Source organism: Eptatretus burgeri, chromosome 10 (assembly GCF_056783735.1).
Source record: "Eptatretus burgeri isolate ZD-2024b chromosome 10, Ebu_testis_v1, whole genome shotgun sequence".
Lineage (NCBI taxonomy): Eukaryota > Metazoa > Chordata > Myxini > Myxiniformes > Myxinidae > Eptatretus > Eptatretus burgeri.
In genome coordinates, this window is record NC_140970.1 from 82,384,992 (window position 1) to 82,406,789 (window position 21,798).

The 21,798-nt window shown below is 43.4% G+C and overlaps 1 protein-coding gene and 1 pseudogene across 2 annotated transcripts in view; one reads left to right on the forward strand and one right to left on the reverse strand.

Annotated features, from left to right (window-relative positions):
• LOC147018980 (SLIT-ROBO Rho GTPase-activating protein 1-like) overlaps positions 1–17,537 on the reverse strand; it is a 156,306-nt gene extending 138,769 nt beyond the window's left edge. For both annotated transcript variants that reach the window (XM_085899117.1, XM_085899121.1), the window contains exon 1: positions 17,519–17,537. The gene's annotated coding sequence lies outside the window, so the exon portion shown is untranslated. The remainder of the gene's footprint in view (positions 1–17,518) is intronic.
• Positions 12,508–14,907, forward strand: LOC147018982 (uncharacterized; annotated as a pseudogene).
• Positions 17,538–21,798: the final 4,261 nt, after the last annotated feature.

Sequence of the window (21,798 nt, forward strand, 5' to 3'; positions counted from 1 at the left end):
ATCGCCATTTTGTTCGGCCTATTCAAACATGCCTTGATTTGGAAACACGATCCACTCTCACAGACGAATTAAAGTATACAAGTCAGAAGACGACGATGGTTCACGAGCGGGATTTGACGATGTAGATTGTTTCAGAAGTCAAGGATGAGACAATGTGATAATGTTTGACCAAGTTATAAAAATGATCAACATGATGTGGTACGAGTGACGGGTTATTAGCGGCAAAATGTCGAAAACCTGGTTTAGTTCAACAACTTTAAAAATTTGACCTTTGCATAACCTTTAAAGGTCACAAAACAATGTTGTGGACATTAAAATAAGGAAACAGGATACGTGCTATAGCTCAATGGAGTTAGTTCGTCGAAGAAGGTCGAAAACCCGGTTCGATTCCCACAACTTTGAAAATTTGACCTTTGTGAACTTTAAAGGTCAAAGGTCAAGGATTATGACCTTTGGTGCAAAACTTCCTCTGGACGCTGCAGCTCCATCACGCAGCCGTGCTCGCGGCCGACGTCCGGCCCTGCAACAGTATGTATACACCCACTTGTTTTTTTTTTTTGCCATTCTTGATCGTCACCTCTTGCACTTTGTAATGTTTACTTCTGCCACTAAAGGTGAAGGAGGTTATGTTTTCACCCCTTTCTGCTGGGTGGTCACAAGACTATCGTTATTCTCAGGTTTTCCGTCTGTCTGTATGTCCGTCTGTTTGTTTGTATGTAATGGACAGCTCTGGAGGCCAGAGTCAACCAATTTTGATGAAACTTGACTGGTAGGTTCATACCAGGATCTAGTTGTATGCTTTTGAGCACCGTTGCTATGGACGCTACCGTTGCCTAGCAACGGGACTTTGAAATTTCTGAAAAAAATCAGAAAAAATATTTTTATATATATTTTTTTCGAAAATCAAAAATCGGCTTCCGCACTTTTATACGCACTATAATCAACCTCTTTGTCAAAAGTTTTCAGCCCGATCTGTCAAAAACTGTATGACTAGTATGCAATTATATAGCGACCACCCATGTTGCCAACCGGCATGTTTGTTTGTCTTTGTTTGTTTGTCTTTGTTTGTTTGTCTGTGTACAGGATATCTCAAAAAGTTGTGGACGGATCCAGATGAAATTTTGTGGACAAGTTGGGTGTGTGACAAGGACGAACTGATTAGATTTTGGTGAAGATCCTGATCCGGATCCGACTACTATAATTTTTTAAATGATTCTTTACCATTGAGAGATGGGGCCAAAAACGATATATAGCACGATATGTCAAAACCGTTGTGGACGGATTCGGACGAAACTTGGTGGACGTGTTAGGTGTGTGAATAGGAAGAAGTGATTCAATTTTGGTGAAGGTCCGAATCTGGATCCGATTATTTATATTATAAAGTGATTCTTCACCATTGAGAGATAGGGCTAATCCAATATATAACTTGATATCTCAAGAAGTTGTGGACGGATTCGGATGAAACTTGGTGGACAGGTTGGGTGTGTGACGAGGACGAATTGATTCGATTTTGGTGAAGATCCGAATCGAGATGTGGATACGAGAATTATTATCTTGCCAACACGAAGTTTTGCAAGATATGTTAGTCAGCTTGTATGTTTTTTTTTTTGTTTTTTTTTTGTCTGTAATCACGTATAAAAAATTCTGCAGAGCACAGTTATCATCGGAAATTTTTGTAACTTCGCATATCAGAGGCCTATAGAGGTCCCTTTCAGCGCATAAAATTTTGAAGGTCAAGGTCAAAGGTCAAGGTCACTTTGGTACAAATCAGGGGAGTCGACGAAACCCTTATTTTTTGAGTAATTTTGATCGGATCGTCTTCAAACTTCATGGAAATATAGTTCATGGTCTGGCGCTCAGCTGATTAATTTTTGGTGGCGATTGGCCTTGACCTTCATGGTTAGCGCCTCAGGTCAAACATATTTGACCCCAAGGTCAAATTTTCAAGTTTTAGGAACCATATCGTGTAGTACCTCAAATTGAACACCTCGATGAGTGCTTTCTAGATATGTCAAGGTTGAGACATTATGACGTCATTTGGTGACGTTATGAGGCAAAAGCATATTTTTCATGGTTACTCTTTTGAACGATTCTCATCGGAATCTCTCGTAGGCAGATATTCCTCAAGGAGTCGCTCCTGGTGGATAGCAGCTCTGTTCACCTCAGTGTGACCTTAAAGAAGTCACACGTGGTCACCTTTTGGCAAGATACGGGTCACCCCGCGGGTGACATTGGTTTATTTAATCTTTAAAGTGATTCTTCACCATTGAGAGATTGGGCCAAAAACGATATAGTCCTGTATAGCATGATATTTCAAAAATGTATTGGGCCCGATATGTTCTCATGGATCAGGCATTACGTGGTGGAGGTATGCGCTCCACCGATTGGCATTCTACTTTGGGCTGTTTTGCCAAGTTGTCACTCCATGAGCGATTTTTCATTTGTTGGGTCGCCAAAATAGGTGAAAATAATTCTGTCTGTTTGTTTGGATGTTTGTTCGTTTGTCATCAGCATAATTGGTAGTAAACGTGGGTGGATTTTGACCAACCTCGGGTGGTAGGTATATCTTATGACCTAGTGCCTTGGAAATTGTGATGGTTGCTAGGTACGCTTTGGTTCCCTAGCAACAACTGAAAAACATTCAAAATCGGTACCGTTCATGCGAAATCAATTCCGAAAGCGATTATCCCACGTAGGGTTATGAAATTTGGCACGAATGATCTACAGGTGATGCTCTATCAAATATATTCCTGTTTTTTTTGTGATATATGGAATACTTTACCCGCAGCATCCCCTACAATTTGGGTATGCGCAAAAATTGAAGGCCCCCTAGTGACCAGGTGAGTGCATCGATACAAATTAAACTTTGCAGGTTCATGGTACTCAATGAGTACTACAACTTCACCTCAGGACATATTGACCGATTTCGCTTCGGTCAGGGGTCAAAGGTCAATTCGTGCAAAAATCGAAAATATGCGAGAGCTGGAGGTGTCTTCACGCCAAATGCTACTCCTCCTAGGGTTATGGTCAGATGGTCATGAAAATTCACATTAATCGTCTGGAATACATTGTGCACAAACGACCGAGCCGGATTTTTGATTTAGATCTTTGTTCACCCACAGTACCCCCTCCAACTTTGGGGATTTCCGATTTCAAACCGCATTTTCGGTACTTTTCATTCAAATGGATATAGAGTAGTTATTAGTAGATGGAACTGGATGAGATTTGATATGCATAATCTTAAGGTGATTCCCGATCCGCTATATGACATCCATTTTACTCGATATCTTATAGTTTCCATGCTCGGCGACCCATCGCCGCCTACCGGCTTGTTACTTACGAAATCTGAAGATTTTGTAAGTATATTGATGACTTCCGTTTCTGTTTGTTTGTTTGTTTGTTTGTAGGCACGATAACTCGAGAACGGAAGAAGCTCCCAATGTCAAATTACACCACGTGATTCAGGAGGGTGATGGCTAGTGCTGATTAGATTTTGGTCAAAATCGGTCAAAGGTCAAGGTTACAGTGAGGTCAAATAATCGATTTTTGATGGTTTGGTACAGATAACTCGAGAACGGAAGAAGCTATCAACGTCAAATTACACCACCTGATTCAGGAGGGTGATGGCTAGTGCTGATTAGATTTTGGTCAAAATCAGTCAAAGGTCAAGGTCACAGTGAGGTCAAACATCCAAAAAATGATAACTCGAGAACGGAAGAAGCTACCAATGTCAAATTACACCACGTGATTCAGGAGGGTGGTGGCTAGTGCTGATTAGATTTTGGTCAAAAGCGGTCAAAGGTCAAGGTCACGGTGAGGTCAAACATCCGATTATTGATGGTTTGGTACATAATCATCGTAGAAACTTCTGGTTTGTGTCTCGACCTTCTCGAGAGACAGCTTTTATTAGACAAGGTCAGAGGTCAAGTTGACGACTTCGTAAGTACCAGTCTATGACTGCTTGTTTGTTTGTTTGTATGTTTGTTTGTTTGTTTGTTTGTAGGCACGATAACTCGAGAACGGAAGAAGCTACCAATGTCAAATTACACCACGTGATTCAGGAGGGTGATGGCTAGCGCTGATTAGATTTTGGTCAAAATCGGTCAAAGGTCAAGGTCACAGTGAGGTCAAACATCCAAAACATTCGATTTTTGATGGTTTGGTACAGTATCATCATAGAAATTTCTGGTTTGCGTCGCTACCTTCTCGAGAGACAGCTTTTATTAGACAAGGTCAGAGGTCAAGTTGACGATTTCGTAAGTACCAGTCTATGACTGCTTGTTTGTTCGTTTGTTTGTTTGTCCACTCGCCTCCATCCCAAACCGCTCAACTGATCGTGCTGAAATTTTCGGAGTATTGTCACCGACCCTGCGACAGTCCCACATTGAAGCTTTGTAAAATTTGGTCGACCAAAAAGGTCTACGTAAGCCAATAGGCCAATTTGGGCCAAATTTTCTGAAATCCTCAATTTTCATCGGATTGCCTTATAATTTGAAGAGCATTTTCATGTCAGGTTGCTGAATTCAAACACATTAATTTTAAGGTCAAAAGGTTAAAAACAGGATTAATTTCTAGAATTGATAGATAGGGCCAAAAACTAAATACATCATGAAATCTCAAAAAGTTGTGGATGAGTTATGACAAATCAAAGTGAGGACTCAAAACAACTCATCAGTTGAAGTCCTGGAGTGAAGAATCAAGGGGAATTAAAAAGATGGAAAGACTACTTCTGATGGGGGGAATGAATGGTCCTTTCTTGAGACACAGTATTACAGTACACTGATAATATCAGAAGCTTGAAATCCAAATCTTTAACACTGATACATTTTTTTTATGATTTGTATTTATATTGTTACGGTTGTGGAAATTCGCAAACCACCATTCAGGTCCCGTAGGTGAGATATCTCTTAAGTACATGTGTAGTTAGCCCCAAACCCGTTGTTTAGAGGGTATGAATGTGATTCATTCGGGCTGCGACGCTTTGAGATAGCCGTTTTTCTGTTCTATCTTTATTTTGAACCAACCACGCTCTAACCGTCAGACAACAACAACAACGCCAACAGCCACGACCTTTACCTTCACAACTCCCTCCCGCAAACATCGCATCACCGCCATTCCAAACGGCACCATGGCCATCGGCCACCGCCGGAAACCCTCCACCACCTTCACCTCCCTCCTTCTACGGCCATTCCCGCACCACCTGTGAGCACTGAGTGTCGGGCTGTCCTGGGCTCATACAAGATACGCGCCAAGCCGCAAGTGCAAATAGCGGCCTTTCCGAGGAGAATTCGGATCAGGAATGCTACACGCCCACTTCTGATCCGTCCAATTAGGAAGCGCGGGGCGGCTTGGCCCCACCTCCAGGCGTGTCTGTCTGGAATCGAGATATGCAAATTCTAGGATCAGGGGATATTCATGCCTCTTTTCCTCCGTCCAATCGGCGAGCGTGGCTCCGCCCTCGAGGAGATCCTGATCCGGAAATTTGCATATTGTTTTCTCCTGCCGGCCTATAAAACGGCGAGCGCGAGGCGAATGAGAGGAGTTGTTGCGCAGAGACTTAGTTTTTGGTTGGAGTTGTTGCGAGGCAATCAAGTCAGGTTGGAGAGCGGAGTGGAGTCGGGAGGCGAAGGCGTCAAGGTGGTTTTCTGCAGTCGACTGAGGAGAATTGGGGGAAGAGTCCAAGGAGCTCGGGTCCGAGGCAGGGTAGACGGCGGTTGGCGACGAGGTCGCGGTGGGATCGCTCGTCGCGGGACCCAAGCCAGCCAGCCATTCTCCTTACCCCAGGGCATCAACAATCCCCCCCCTTTCCCCCGCGCTGATATAGTGCAAAAAGGGGGCCCCATTCCCACCCCACTCCAAGCGGTGCCAACGAAACCCGCGAAGGAGCAAGAAGTCGGGGCACCGCCGCGCAGCCACATTTGCGGCTCGTCACGAGGACGCGGGTAGGACCCCCCCGGTCTCGCGGACCTGACCGCTCCTTTGGGTCCCGCGCACACATTGGCCTACGGGCCCGTCTGCCCCCTTGCCTATGAGGGTGGCTTCTTTCCTTTGCTTTTGAGTAAATGTGTGTCGGCGCCGTCTGTGAAGTAAAACCGTATAAGTGCTGCCGTGTGTACGCGTATTCGTTATATTAGTATCTCTGCGTCATTGTTTCTTTTGTTGCATTTGATATATGTGCATTCTGTTTGGCTGTATATGTGTGCTCTCCGTGTGCCGCGGAATAAATGTGCATTATGTTGAACTGTTTTCCCATTTCGCTTCGTCTTTTCTTTTATTGAATCTCCATCTTGCTTCACGTAAAGGGTTCATTCGTAGTGGGCTTAAAACGCCCGATAATTAATCGGAACCATCGAGGCCGACGATAACACCGCTCGGTTATCCCGATAGCACGGAACGGACCGCTTAAGCGGTTCGTGTCCGGAGTCGGCCTGCGGCGAGGTACGATCGTCCGGTCTTCCTTCCGCGTGGGTACTTAGGTAGGTCGAGTTTGGCGAACAACCCTATCCTACATGGGTGGCCGATTGGCACGATTGTGGTGAGGTCGAAAGGCCCACCCGTGACTAGCTCCCGGCGTTAGTCCGAGAGGGTCACGACAGAATTGTCCGTCCGGTGGGCGACGTGCTGCGATTCGAGTCACGTGGCCGTTCGCACGCCGGCGGGCGCGAATTCGCAACAATATATTTAGAGGCCACAATCTCTATGGTCCTCACCACCAGCCATACTGTATGTTAAGCTTCTGCTCCTTTACAATTTTCATTGCAAGCTAAACTACAAAAACATTTGTTCCACAAAAACAAAACAAGCAAACCTAATGCAGGACCCTTAGCAGGTGTCACATGCAAAATTAACCAAACTGCCTCCCATGAGAGTTTCAATGCATGCGCATACAAAATGATATTCCAAATTTTAATGGATATTGTACGTATCGTCTTCAGGGAAGAATTTTCAATAAATAAGCTGACAATTTTAAATTAAGTGTGTAGATATTATTCAATTTTCATTGTAATTGTATCACACATGTAGTGTGGGAATGGTACCTTGTAACATAGTTGTGAGCCTTGAGATGAGCAGGAATGAGTGGTAGCAAATGAAACATTATGCTGAAGCATAAGTGTGGCAACTTTCATAAATGGCTGTCTGATAATAAGTTTCAGTTTTTAATTGTGGAGAAAAGGGATCATCGATATTGGCCACTGGAAGGGCTTTCATAATCTCAAGCTGTCTTTGATTGTATGGGCTGTGACGACATATTGTACATAGTTATATTTACATTTCAGTTGATCCAAAATGAAGGATAATGAAAGGAACCAAATATATCTTCTAAAAGTATTTCTTTCCTGTGGCAGTGAGTTCCCTGTGGTCCATATTCCTCTTTGAGTGGCTATTTGATGGAGAAGGTAAGGCCTTCTTGCATTGCCCTATCTGGTGTGGATTAGATACCCACGACTGCTCAGGGAGGGAATTTCCACACCATGTGACAAAGTGGCAACCTGTCCAGGATTGGTTCTTAACCACGGGAACAAGGGTCACTTGTTATGAGTGCCTTAATGTTCTGTCAAGACGATGGGCCTCCACCAGCAGCACGTTCCCCAAGGTTCTATGTTACACTGCTCTCCCCTACACTAAAAGCCTGAACAATGTTTGTGTATGCTTTTAATCCCTGTTCGTGATTCTCATCTTAACGCATAGCTCATGAGGCTGGAATCCCACCTTCAAATCTCGTCTATGACGTTGATTTGTCTAATTGCCAATGTCTTTACAATTCAAATAAAGGTACACACAACGATGCATACTAATGTCATTCCCTGCGTGTGATAATGTACAAGCTCACACCATGAACCTGAGATAAATGTCAACTCCACCCTCAAAAGTCTTTGGCAGAGTTTCAGGAACAACATACTGTAGGTATTCTCAACACTTTGACTAATTAATCTGTGTTACACATGTTGTCACAAGTCAGGCCTCCACATGGTCCCAGAAGCCCAATTGGCTACCCTAAAAGCAAAACATTCAATAGTCCCAATGGCCCAAATGACCTTTTCGTTGTTAATTAATCACAGGGATTGATGAGTGACGAATCCCTTGCAATTGCATCTGAAAATCCATCCATCCATCCATTGGGAACATACTCTGTGCAGAGCGTTGGTGCTGCCAAAGCAGTCTCCTTGGCTTTTGGACATAATCCTGGAAGGGTCGCCAATCCGACACAGTATACCAGCAAGCTGGCACTCATTTTGCCGACCTTGGAAGGATGACAGGCACAGTCAACCCCACCTAGTATTAATTCAACAGCCGAGTGGGATTTGAACTCAGGATCCTAGGATCCCAAGTCCACCACCCTATCAATTAAACCAACACCAGGCATGACTGAAAATATACCTTACATAATATCAACTATTTACCATGACAGTACTCGAGATTTCTGTCCAGACAAATTAAAACATCACACACACACACACACACACACACACACACACACACACACACACACACACACACACACACACACGCACGCACGCACGCACGCACGCACGCACGCACGCACACACACACACACACACACACACACACTGATGAGGTGCAAACGCAACCCACACCTGGTGGCCTTGTTCAATTTTGCTTTTTTGGGTTTCCACATTAGGGAAAGGCAGCTCGTGCATTGCAGGATCACTCGGCCGGGTCTCGCCATGGGAATGCCCTGATCAACTTTGGCCTCCGACTCTGAAGGTTAAAACCTTTGCTCACACTTAACTTCATACAACTGCCATCTGACTGCACTGATACTGTGACCCAGCCTGATATGGTGCAGATCCCCATGATCGGCACTTTTCCAAATCTTGAACCAGGACTTCTAGAGCAGACTGTCTTTTCTACCTGTGTGGCCAAAAGGATGAGGTTTGTGTACATCACTATGTCATCCTCGGAAAAGATGGTATGGTTAGAACTACGGTATATGAGAGTTGTACTCTCGTATACCATAGTTGGTTGCAGTTATAACGAAAATGACATTCACTAGAGTGCATACCTCCGCCAGGTTGAAGAGTTTACGTTTTGTATCCCACTGTTAGGCCGGATCGGGATCCGGATCTGAATCAAAATCGAATCGGCCTGTTCTTGTCATCGACCCAAGACATCCCACCAAGTTTTGTCATAACTTGTCCGCAGCCATTTGAGATATCATGCTTTTAATTGTTTTTGACCCCATCTCTCAATGGTGAAGAATCACTTAGATTAAAAAAAAATATTCTCGTGTCTGGATCCGGATCTTCCCCAAAATCGAACCAATTCCTCCTTGTCAACCTGTCCAACAAGTTTCGTCTGTGAATGAGTCCATAATTTTTTGATGTATCGTGTTATATATTGTTTTTAGCCCAATCACTTAATGATGAATAGGCCATGGGCCAGATATGGTCCACGTGCACCCCCCCCGCCCCCAACAACCCTTCAACCCCATATTTTTTCTGAAGCCTTCGGGTCCCCTGAGCATGAATTCAACTGGTACCAGTGAATAAACTGGGACTCACTATCCATTTTCCAACCATATCTGACGGTGCCCTCAAAATGTCAACTTTTCGTCAGTTTCACACGTGAAAAACCCCCCTGACTGATAAGATCTATGCTACATGCATTTACGTATCAATATTTATTTCCAGGTGACGTGTTCTGATTGAAGTGACATGATGGAAGAGCCACCAGCAAAACGAAAACATACAAGTGGCGAACCTCCTGTAGTTCATGTGTGCATAGTTCATATCAAGGGTTTGAAATATGTTGAATTACACTTGCTGTCAGAAGATAAGGATGGAGAAAAGAAACCGGCCAAACTGCAGGAGGTGAAAGAAATGCGACTGGCTCAACCTCCATCATCTTGCCGCATGATGAAGGAAGCATGTGACCTGATCCCTGATTTGATAGGAGAGCATCATGGCTTTCACTGGCAGTGTTACAAACGTTTCATAATGAACCTTGACAAGCTTAAACGTACTGCAAGTTCATCACAGACCACAAATGTTACACAACGGCGCATGAGCCGCACAAGTTCAAGTGACAAGATTATATTATTCAACCCTGACTGTATTTTCTGTGGTTCAGAGAATCGGAAAAAGATTAAAGTTAAAGGTAGCTGGACGAGCCGGGACCTCAGCCAGTTTGAATATGATGGATGGAAGTCAGTGCTTGAGATGGCAGAGAAGAAAACTGATGATAAACTTCGAACAAGAACCAGGGGGCATGGTCTCTTTGCTTGTGAAGCGATATACCACAAGAACTGCCGCATGCAATACGTGCAGAAAGCAGAGAAATGGCAAAGTACAAATCCAGAAACAAAAATTTATCAGATAAATTTAGAAGCAGCTCATAAGAAGGCATTTGAAGCTGTATGTAAGATTGTACAGAAGGATGTATTACAAGATCTGAAAATTTTGAAGCTGCTTGATATGAGAAAAAGATACATTGTCATCCTAGAAGACAGTGAACTATCAGACTATCCTAGAAGACAGTAATCCAGACTCCCAGAGCCGCAAGCTTAAACACAAACTTGAAAGCCGTGAACCATTTAAAGACAAGCTATCATTCTGTGACTGGGAAAGTTCCAATCATACATTTTGTTCAGCTCAGACATCGATACCCATACAGCAGTGAAACATGCCTTCCAGTTGGCATCAATGGATATGATTGAGACCACAGGTACACAATTACGACAGTCCATTTTAGATGGTTTTTCAAAGGCACTGGATCCTAAATGGCACCTAGATGTTCTCCAACAGCTGCTGTGCTACATTTTTACTGGAAAGGCAACACCCACTACCCCTCGAATCCAGAGACTTGTTCAATCCATAGGGTAAGACATTTGTCGCGCTGCTACCAATGGATCTTGGAAACTCTCAAAACATATCCCTTATGTGTGTTTCTCTACGACATCTTTACAGGAGTGAGAAGCTCGTGACTTTTTTGAACAGGTTGGGGCATTGTGAGAGTTATTCATTTACGGTGGAACTGGAGACAGCACTAGCAGGGGCAGTGATGCAGTCATCAACACAGCTATCCAGTCAGATCATCAGGTCACCATGTGGGCCCGCTGTATTCCACTCGGAACTTGACAACTTTGATTCACTAATAAATGACCTCACAGGTAAAGGGTCAGTCCATACTGCCCACGGAATCATGCTTCAAGAAGTCGATGGTGATGATGTTGAAAAATGCCCAGAGATGCCTTCTCAAGAGAAGGGTAAAAGGCGGTCTCCACATCTGACGGACACAGTTATACTTCCTGACTGCTATATCACCAAAAGACAGAGTCCCAAGCTGAAAGTTAATCAGCTACTTTATCCAGGTTCTGGAGAAGCAATGTTGCACTCAAGTAAAGTGAAAATGATTTGGATGATCATTAGGATGTTGACAAAGAACAAACCACAGGTTCCTGGCTGGTCAGGTTTCATCTCAGAGACAGGCGAGACTCCTACAAAGCTGACAACTATAGATTATTATCCAGTCATCAACCATCCCATAACGGAGTACAAAACTATACAAGAATGCTTGCGTGCTGCTGAAGAGGCCACCAGAGAAGTTGGACAGCCTTATGTCATGACGACATTTGACTTGGGAGTTTGATTGAAGGCCTACCCATTATTATGGAACTCCCCAGACAAGTATGAGAGCCACATAATTCTAATTGGCACATTCTACCTAGTATGTGCTTATATGAAGATGATTGCCAAAAAGATGGCTGGGTCTGGGTTAGCAGATGTTTTCCGAGAAGCAGGACTAATCAGTGGAGGATCTTTGGGCGGTGTGATGTCGGGGAAGCACTACGACAGAGCCCTACATTGTCGCAAGATTATGTTGGAATGTCTTGAAAGATTGCTCATAGAGGAGTACCTCAAAGATAAAAGCATTGATGATCTGTTCTCGTCTTTCTCTGATGAATCATCAGATAAGCTACGTGCCCGAGTAGATTCCCACAGCCAAGATACTTTGAATGCTGTCTTTATGGGCAATTCCATTGTCCAATTCATAGAGCAGTATGCAGAATTCAAAAAAGGAGTCGCAAATGGACGTTTGGGGAAGACTGCCCAGCTGTGGTTGTCATACATGGACCATGTCTGTTTAATTCTACCACACCTTGAAGCCGTAAAGACAAACAACTTTATTTTGTATGCTGCATCCATCATTCGCATGACGTCTCTCTTCTTCAGTTTCAGTGGACAGAACTATGCAAGGTATCTGACATATTTCTCTGTGTTCATGGCTAATATAGACAACTCACACTCAGGGGCAGTATCACTGATCAAGAGCTTGGAGCTATCAGTGTCGCATGCTCCTTTATCCCTGGCAATCGTTGTGCAATGAATAAAACCATGGAGGAGACCTTCATGAGGCACGCTAAGTCACATGGTGGTGCTGGAACCAGTGCAGCAGGTACATCTGGACTACTCACTAACTACCAGGCCTACCAGAGATGGGTTAGGACAACACATGCAAGGTTTCTAAGTTGATGCTGCACTTGGAATGGCTCACATGTTGGACAGTGGAGAGGGAACAAAGCATTGTGATACACGTCCGGCAGGGGTCACAAAAGGAGAGAAGTTGGTGAAAAGGGCCAAAGATGCCATCGGAAGTTTTCTTAATCCTTTCACTACAGAGACAAATGATCAATTGTTGATACTCTCATCAGGAAGTGCTGCATCTGATGCTGTTTCAGACGATGTTCTAAAGGCTGAAGCTGTTGGTGAAAAAGCATGGGATGAATTTATTGAAGCTCGACTGAAGAATAGTAAAGATTTCTTTGAGCCTGTGAAGACACTGAACCTCAAAACTCTGAGTGACATGAACAAGGTATCCAAGATGAAGACAACCAAGAATAAGGTCATACAGTACAAGCAACAGGGTCATGTAGCCTTTCAACTCTTTGTAAAGTCACAAAACCAGGGCTTACAAGTCGATATGAAAGAACTGTTGACATATCCATGAACTCCCGTACCATACAGCATCGCTACAGCTGATGGATATCTTGCTAAGACTGACAAAGCAAAGGCATTTCAAAAACTGATCAAGAATTGTAATGATGCTGATGTACCACCAACCAATGAAACATTGACTCTGTATGATGGCAATGCTTGCTTCTATTAGCTGAAAGAAATACCAAGTCATTTTAGTCAGGTCTCTTACAAAGTGTTTGACATCATTGTAAAAACAGGAGATGTGGTATTTAGCACTGATCAATATTTGCCTGATTCAGTGAAGTCGATGGAGAGGCGACGTCGGGGCTGTGGAGAAAAGCTTTTACTTACAGGTGAAGCCACGAAGAGACCACCTGGTTGGAAATTGTTCCTGTCAAATGATGAGAACAAGATACAGCTCATCAAACTTCAGCTTCGGCTCTGGAGTGGTGATAACGATGCATCAAGGTTGCATGGAAGGCGAGTGATCTTTGTATGTGAGGGCATCGCATATTTGCTCACATCTGCTGATGGCCAAACAACAATTAGAGAGGAGCTACCACTGCTGAAATCAACGCAGGAAGAAACTGACTCTCGTACGATACTGTATGTTCAGTATGCTAGACTCAGAAACTATCAAGTTGTCCAAGTGAAAAGTCCAGACTCAGATGTATTTTTCATCCTATTACACTATGCTGCCTCTGGTCATGGTACAACTGTCCTGTTTGACACAGGTAAAGGCAACAAGCAGAGGATGGTAAATGTCAGTGAACTAGCTACAGATTTTGGCCAGGAAAAGCGCACAGCTCTCATCGCATTCCATGCTTATAGTGGTTGTGACACCACCAGTGCCTTCCGAGGAATTGGCAAACTTAAACCTGTGAAAACTCTTCTGCGCTTTCCAAAATATATCTCTACTCTGGAGAAACTGGGCGATGCTTGGGATATTCCTGATGAGCTCATTTATGAGTTGGACACCTTCACGTGTGCCATGTACGGTAGAGTGTCAAAGGTGTCAAAAGTTGATGATCTGCGACTCATTCGTATAAACGAGCTCTGTGCCAGGCAAAGTCGTCTTGTGCCTTCAGGGAATGTGGATATGGCTAACTTACCACCTTGTGAGCGAGCTCTTACCCAGCACATTTGGAGAGTAAACTACCAAGTACGGATTTGGAAGACTGCACATATTCCACAACCACAGATTCCGAAGGCCAGTCAGGGACATGGTTGGGAGGAAAAGGATGGTAACCTTTATCCTCTATGGTATGAAGGAGATGTCCTCCCACAGCAACTGGCCGACATTGCTGAAATCACACCTGATGACACTGACTCTGATGAGGATTCAGATATGGATGCATTTGATGATATAGAGCAGGCATTGGAGAGTGCTGACGACAGCGATAATGAATATTATGCGTAATCCATGCACAATGACATAATAAATTTCAATTGTTTTCCTTAAATAAACTTATAAATTATATTATTTATGTGAAGTAAGGAATATTTTCTCAGTCTTACGTCTTACTGGTGACTACATGTTGGGTGTTGCAACAGTGATGTACTTATGTTTAAGATGTAATACCTGGTACAGCTTTAGTTGGTGTGGGACAATTTTGGTATCAATAGAAAGGGAGTAAAATTTGCGATATCACAGAAATATTTATTTGTTTGTGTCACGTAAAATGAGCATGAATATACGTTATTATTTCAGATATCTGAGTTGAATTTGAATTGTCAAAAGGAAAGGAGAGGTACTCCTCTTCATCACTTCTTGGGACAAACATAACGCTATTAAATTTGACAGATGACTCTATTTTGAAAATCTGCATGTGATAATCTTTCATTTGATATATAATTTGTTAATATTAATGCTTATTGGGCAACTGCAGAGATCTTATCAGTCAGGGGATTTTTTACGTGCGAAACTGAGGAAAAGTTGACATTTTGAGGTTACCATCAGATATGGTTGGAAAATGGATAGTGAATCGCAGTTTATTCACTGTTACCAGTTGAATTCATGCTCAGGGGACCCTAAGGCTTCAGAAAAATATGGGGTTGAAGGTTGGTGCACGTGGACCATATCTGGCCCATGGCCGAGAAGAATCATCTTTTTAAAATCTCGGATCTGGATCCGGATCTTCACCAAAATTGAATCAATTCTTCTTTGTCACACACATGCATGCACGCACGCACACACAATCTGTCCAAGTTTCGTAAGAATCTGTCCACAACTTTTGGAGATATTATACTACATATCGTTTTCTTGGCCCGATCTCTGAATGGTGAAGAATCACTTTAAAAACTAGAGGGGGAGCACTCGGGAGAGTGCAAAACCTCCGCCGCCAATACTGCTGGGTCACTCAAGTGAACCTTATATCTTATTCATTAAATATGATGTCAACAGTGCTGACAGAGTTATAGTTCTTTTCTCCAATATTTTTTTTTTGGGGGGGGGGGGTTGGAAATCACTTAAAACATGTAAAAATGAAAAAAAAAATCGATATTTTGTTGAAAAAAAAGTTAAAAAATTTTTTTTTTTTGGGGGAGGGGGTTGGAAATCACGTAAAACATGTAGAAATGCAAAAAAAATTCTCTATTTTTTGGGGTGTAACAATTTTTTTTGGGGGGTTGGAAATCACTTAAAACATGTAGAAATGCAAAAAAAAAATTTCTCTCAATTTTTTTTTTGGGGAAGGGGGTTGGAAATCACTTAAAACATGTAGAAATGCAAAAAAAATTCTCTATTTTTTTTGGGGGGGGGGTAAAAAACATTTTTTGGGGGTGGTTGGAAATCACTTAAAACATGTAGAAATGCAAAAAAAAAATTCTTTATTTTTGGGGGGGGGGTAAAAAAACATTTTTGGGGGTGGTTGGAAATCACTTAAAACATGTAGAAATGCAAAAAAAAATTTTTTTTCTCTAACAATTTTTTTTTGGGGGGGGGGGAAGTCCAAAATTTAATGGCATGATCCTTGGACCATACCTAACCCCCCCCCCCACAAAGTTTCGTCGAAATCCGTCGAGGAGTTTTTCCGTAATACTGTTCACAAACAAACAAACAAACAAACAAACAGAAAGGGGTGAAAACAGTAACCTCCGATCTTCGATGGCGGAGGTTAATTATAGTATCTAGATCTTAACCAAAACCTAATCAATTCGTCCATGTCACACACTCTACTTGTTCTCCGAATGTCGTCTGAATCGGCCCACAACTTTTTGAGATATCCTGCTCACAGACAAACAAACAGACAGGGGTGAGTGAAAACATAACCTCCGTCCACCGACAGTAGTCCTAAGAAATAACTATTGTAAGAGGACGCCATTTTTGCCTGGGTATCCTCAGTCTGGGTGTCTCTGCCATCATGTCCACCCACCCTCATTGTTACATGAGCCTTGCTCTCGCATAAGCCGAGGCACTGTATTGAAAAAAACACAAACATGCAGAAATGACCAGCAGATGGCATGCTTGACCACAATTCTGGGCCCAAATAACTGGTCTCAAAACAGTCTTTTCCGCTATGAGTAAAGGACCAAGAGCAATGAGAGGTGTGGTTGTCCCTCAATGTAAATTCATCATTCCAACCATGGTGCTTCCTTTAGAATAACTGAGGAGTCAATTTGGATCACCACTTCCCGAAGCTAATGTCACCTGTTCTGACAGCAGTGACACTTAGCCTAAATGGTTGTTTTTCAGCTTGTCTGGGATGTTTTAAAATCTCCTCCAATGACACTGCACCACACCACAATTACACCAGATGAGGAGGTTCCCATCATCGAGCCTAACCCTCGACATCAATCTGTAAGGGGTTGTCCTGAGCTGCAATTTTTACCCTTTCAATGAGACTTCATTCGGAGCAGTTCACATGGAATTTCCAGGCCAAGGTTTAAAATGCCTTTGATAGATGTGGAATTGATGTGCTGAGGGAGTCGTTATTCGATATTTACCTCTGCCATCGAAGGTGGACGAGGTTATGTTTCACCCCTGTTTGTTTCACAGTTTTTTTTTTTTTTTGGGGGGGGGGGGTTTGTATACTAAGTCGAGGCTCTTGTAAGAGCTAATACACAGAAACATACAACAAGGCAGGAGACTAAAGGGGCGTAGGAGAGAAACACAAAATCGTGGGGAAGAGAGACAATAGGAGATCTGTGGAAGGGAGAGGGATTGGGTGGTGTACATGGGGTAAACAAGATGGACACTACAGGGACTTTCAGGAAGGAAAACAGGGAATTTGAAGGAGGTGGGTTTGGGGTGGATTAAGTCGGTAGAAAGGATCATGATTTTGGATGGGGCAAGATGAGAGATGGTGGTGAACAGCTGTTTTGAAGACCTGGATGGAGGAGTGGGATTGAAATTATTGTCGGAGTTTGTTCTCGAGGTGGGGGAAAAAAACGAGGAATGAAAGAGTGAAGGTGAGCAGTGATTCTTGATTTTTGGCAATTTCACCAGAAGGGATTTTTGGAGGACTTCAGCATTCTGAGAAAATATAGGGGGCGGGGGGGGGTGGAGGAGGGCAGGTCACAGACAAAGCAGGGGGTGCAAGGTCAGTGAGGAGATGGTAGAAGACAGAAAGACCACCGACCTGCTTGCGGTGAGAGAGTGAGAGATCCAAAGACTCAGCTTCATCGCGGGAGACAGCAATGATCCTCAAAGCCTTGGTTTCCACAGCTGAAGTCGAGCTAGGTGTCAGGCAGGAGCACCAGCCTGGAGGAGGGAGCAGTACTCCATCAGGCTGTGGATGAAAGCTTTGAAAGTGGTTTGAAGCTCGGGTGTGCCAAAGAAGGACTTTGCACGACATAGGATGTCCAGTCGGTGGCTGTCTTTGGAGGCCAGCTTGGAGATGTGGCTTTCCCAGGAAAGATCACGGCAGACAGTGAGGTCCAAAAGCTTGAATGAAGGGCTTCTTCAAGGGGATTGTTGAGAAAGTAGATTTGGGGTGGGGGGGGGGGGGGTCCAGACGATCCTTTCAAAGAGACATGGTGAGGGTGTGAGATTTGTCAGGATTGACAGACATATTACAAGTGTTTGACCAGCTTGTGATTCTATCCAGGTCTGCAGAGAGTGAAGAGGCTGCTGCCAGCCGATCAGAGGGATGAGAGATGACGGTACCGCAGAGGGTGGAGTCATCAGCAAAGAGCCGGATATCTCAAAAAGTTATGGATGGATTTGGACAAAACACAAAGATTAGAACTCACAAGAAGAATATAGCAAATATATATGTTTCTGTTTAACATTCTCTGCTAATGGAGTGTTGGTGCTGTCTAATTAGTGTCACGGCAAGGATGATGTTGGGTTGTTTGCCATTGCCTTCCCCCTTGTGTAGTCACGGCAGCAATTTGCAATTTGTCCAGGGTTCCAGCGATAACTCACCGACTCCTCATCGAAGGACACCTTGCGATTCTTAACACCATCCACCAGCTTGGGACAGCCGGCTTAACGTCAATCCGAGGGACGGCACACTCGGTGATGCAACGCTCTGCCTGCGAAGCACTAATATTCACACCATGTTGTCAATTGCAAACATACACAATTATAAATACACTCAAAATATCAATAAACCCATAAATCAGAAAGAGATTTTCTTTCGTTAATGAGTTACGGTGTACAATGAGTAAATGTTGCCTTTATTTCTGGTGTCAGATTTCTGGTTTATGGCACAAATCCCAGAACTGTTGGAGCCTTGCCATAAACAAACGGGGTAACTGCACCATAAACACAGCAGACAAAGGTTTCTGCCAACTTGTATTAAAGCTGTTTTATGTTTACTGAGTGATCAGGAACATTTGATGGAACAAATTACCCAATGCAAATTTCCCTTTGTCAACCTTGGGCCCATACCAAGCATTCATCTGGATTAATCATTGTCCAAACTGAACTTTCACTTGCTTGTTATCATGGAAAAAGCTAGCACCCCATATGGAGGTATGTGTAGTTTAAAGTCCATTCCAAATTGTACACACGACACAAGTGCTTGATGCTGCATTGCTTTGAAAGCATTGATGCTGCTTAGTTTACACGAACACACTCCGACACCCATCCATACATCAGTACCATACTCTGTGCAGAGCGTTGGTGCTGCCTCAGCAGTCTCCTTGACTATTGGACACAATCCTGGACGGGTCGCCACTCCGACACAGGATACCAGCATGCTGGCACTGAATTCTGCCGACCTCAGGAGGATGACAGGCAGGGTCAACCCCACCTGGTATTAATTCAACAGCTGAGTGGGATTTGAACTCAGGAACCTCGGATCCCAAGACCACCACCCGAACAATTAAGCCAACACCAGACATGTACTCCGACAGGGAAAGTATATTTCACAAGAGGCCGTTAATGGCAATTTGGCCAATCACTGCAACAACAATCTGTCAATTTACTCGGCCTCTAAATTACTCATTTAATTCTTCTCGTTACCTTGATGAAACATTCATATTGCATTTATGATGAATGGACCTACTTATCTCACTTAATCTTTGCAGAAAGGAAATTCGCTCAGGGTGTGTACGTGTACACACACACACACACACACACACACACACACACACACACACACACACACACACACACACACACACACACACACACACACACACACACACACACACACACACACACACACACACACACTTTTACAGAACAAAAAACAAAAGCCAAACGTATAAATAAATAAATAAAGGTTGTATAAAGAGGCAAAGGGTTAAAAAAATAACAAAATCAAGGTGATGTGTCAGCAAAGTGTACTTAAATAAATAAAAGCTATGTTTGCAGTGGAGATGGTAAAGTGTATCCAGGTAAATAAAGAAATAAATAAACCAATGTCACCCGCAGGGTGACCCGTATCTTGCCAAAAGGTGACCACGTGTGACTTCTTTAAGGTCACACTGAGGTGAACAGAGCTGCTATCCACCAGGAGCGACTCCTTGAGGAATATCTGCCTACGAGAGATTCCGATGAGGATCGTTCTACAGAGTAACCATGAAAAATATGTGTTTGCCTCATAACGTCACCAAATGACGTCATAATGTCTCAAGCTTGACATACCTAGAAAGCACTCATCGAGGTGTTCAATTTGAGGTACGACACGATATGGTTCCTAGAACTTGAAAATTTGCCCTTGGGGTCAAATATGTTTGACCTCAGGCACTAACCATGAAAGTCAAGGCCAATCGCCACCAAAAACTAATCAGCTGAGCACCAGACCATATACTACATTCCCATAAAGTTTGGAGATGATACGATGAAAATCACTCAAAAAATAAGGGTTTCGTCGACCTCCATGATTTACCGCAAAGTGACCTTGACCTTTGACCTTTATGTGTGCTGAAGGGTATTGTACTAATACTACAATATGTGTACCCACAAGAGTTTCCGATGAGAATTTTGCTCTACAGAGTGATATAAAGGTGAAAAATCCAATGATTACAGACAAACAAACAAACAAGCAGTCATAGACTGGTACTTACGAAATCGTCAACTTGACCTCTGACCTTGTCTAATAAAAGCTGTCTCTTGGGAAGGTAGCGACGCAAACCAGAAGTTTCTACGATGATTGTGCACCAAACCATCAAACATCGAATGTTTGACCTCACTGTGACCTTGACCTTTGACCGATTTTGACCAAAATATAATCAGCACTAGCCATCACCCTCCTAAATCACGTGGTGTAATTTGACATTGGAAGCTTCTTCTGTTCTTGAGTTATCGTGCCGACAAACAAACAAACAAGCAGTCATAGACTGGTACTTAAGAAATCGTCAACTTGACCTCTGACCTTGTCTAATAAAAGCTGTCTCTGGAGAAGGTAGCGACGCAAACCAGAAGTTTCTACGATGATTCTGTACCAAACCATCAAAAAGCGAATGTTTTGGATGTTTGACCTCACTGTGACCTTGACCTTTGACCGATTTTGACCAAAATATAATCAGCGCTAGCCACCACCCTCCTGAATCATGTGGTGTAATTTGACATTGGTAGCTTCTTCCGTTCTCGAGTTATCTGCACCAAACCATCAAAAATCGAATATTTGACCTCACTGTGACCTTGACCTTTGACCGATTTTGAGCAAAATTTAATCTGCACTAGCCACCACCCTCCTGAATCACGGGGTGTAATTTGACATTGGTAGCTTCTTCCGTTCTTGAGTTATCGTGCCTACAAACAAACAAACACACAAGCAAACACACAAACAAACACACAAACAGAGGACGGAAGTCATCAATATACTTACGAAATCTTTAGATTTCGTAAGTAACAAACACACAAACAAGCAGTCATAGACTGGTACTTACGAAATCGTCAACTTGACCTCTGACCTTGTCTAATAAAAGCTGTCTCTAGAGAAGGTAGCGACGCAAACCAGAAGTTTCTACGATGATTCTGTACCAAACCATCAAAAATCGTAACGCGACCGAAGCAAAAATCTCCATTTCTCCACGCAATTATTTTATATTGTGACGTCCACGGGACTTGAACAGTCCCGCCAACGTAGAATGAGCCGAAACGATGGAGGCGGTTTATTTATTTATAAACCAAAGATGGCGGTTTCAATCGCTCGACCGCAAACGGGACGAGGAAGGTGGCACGAGTTGCTTTTCACTGAGTTGGTGATGTTTATTTCTCTAACCAGAAATAACAAGACTCGGCAAGAAGAGGGATCCAGGGTGATTCGACGGGATGGTGGTGTGGGTTCGGGCGTGGGGAAAACACAGACAATTCCAATGAATATACAGATCTCAAACCTTCTAAGGCGCCAGGTACACACACACACACACACACACACACACACACACACACACACACACACACACACACACACACACACACACACACACACACACACACACACACACACACACACACACA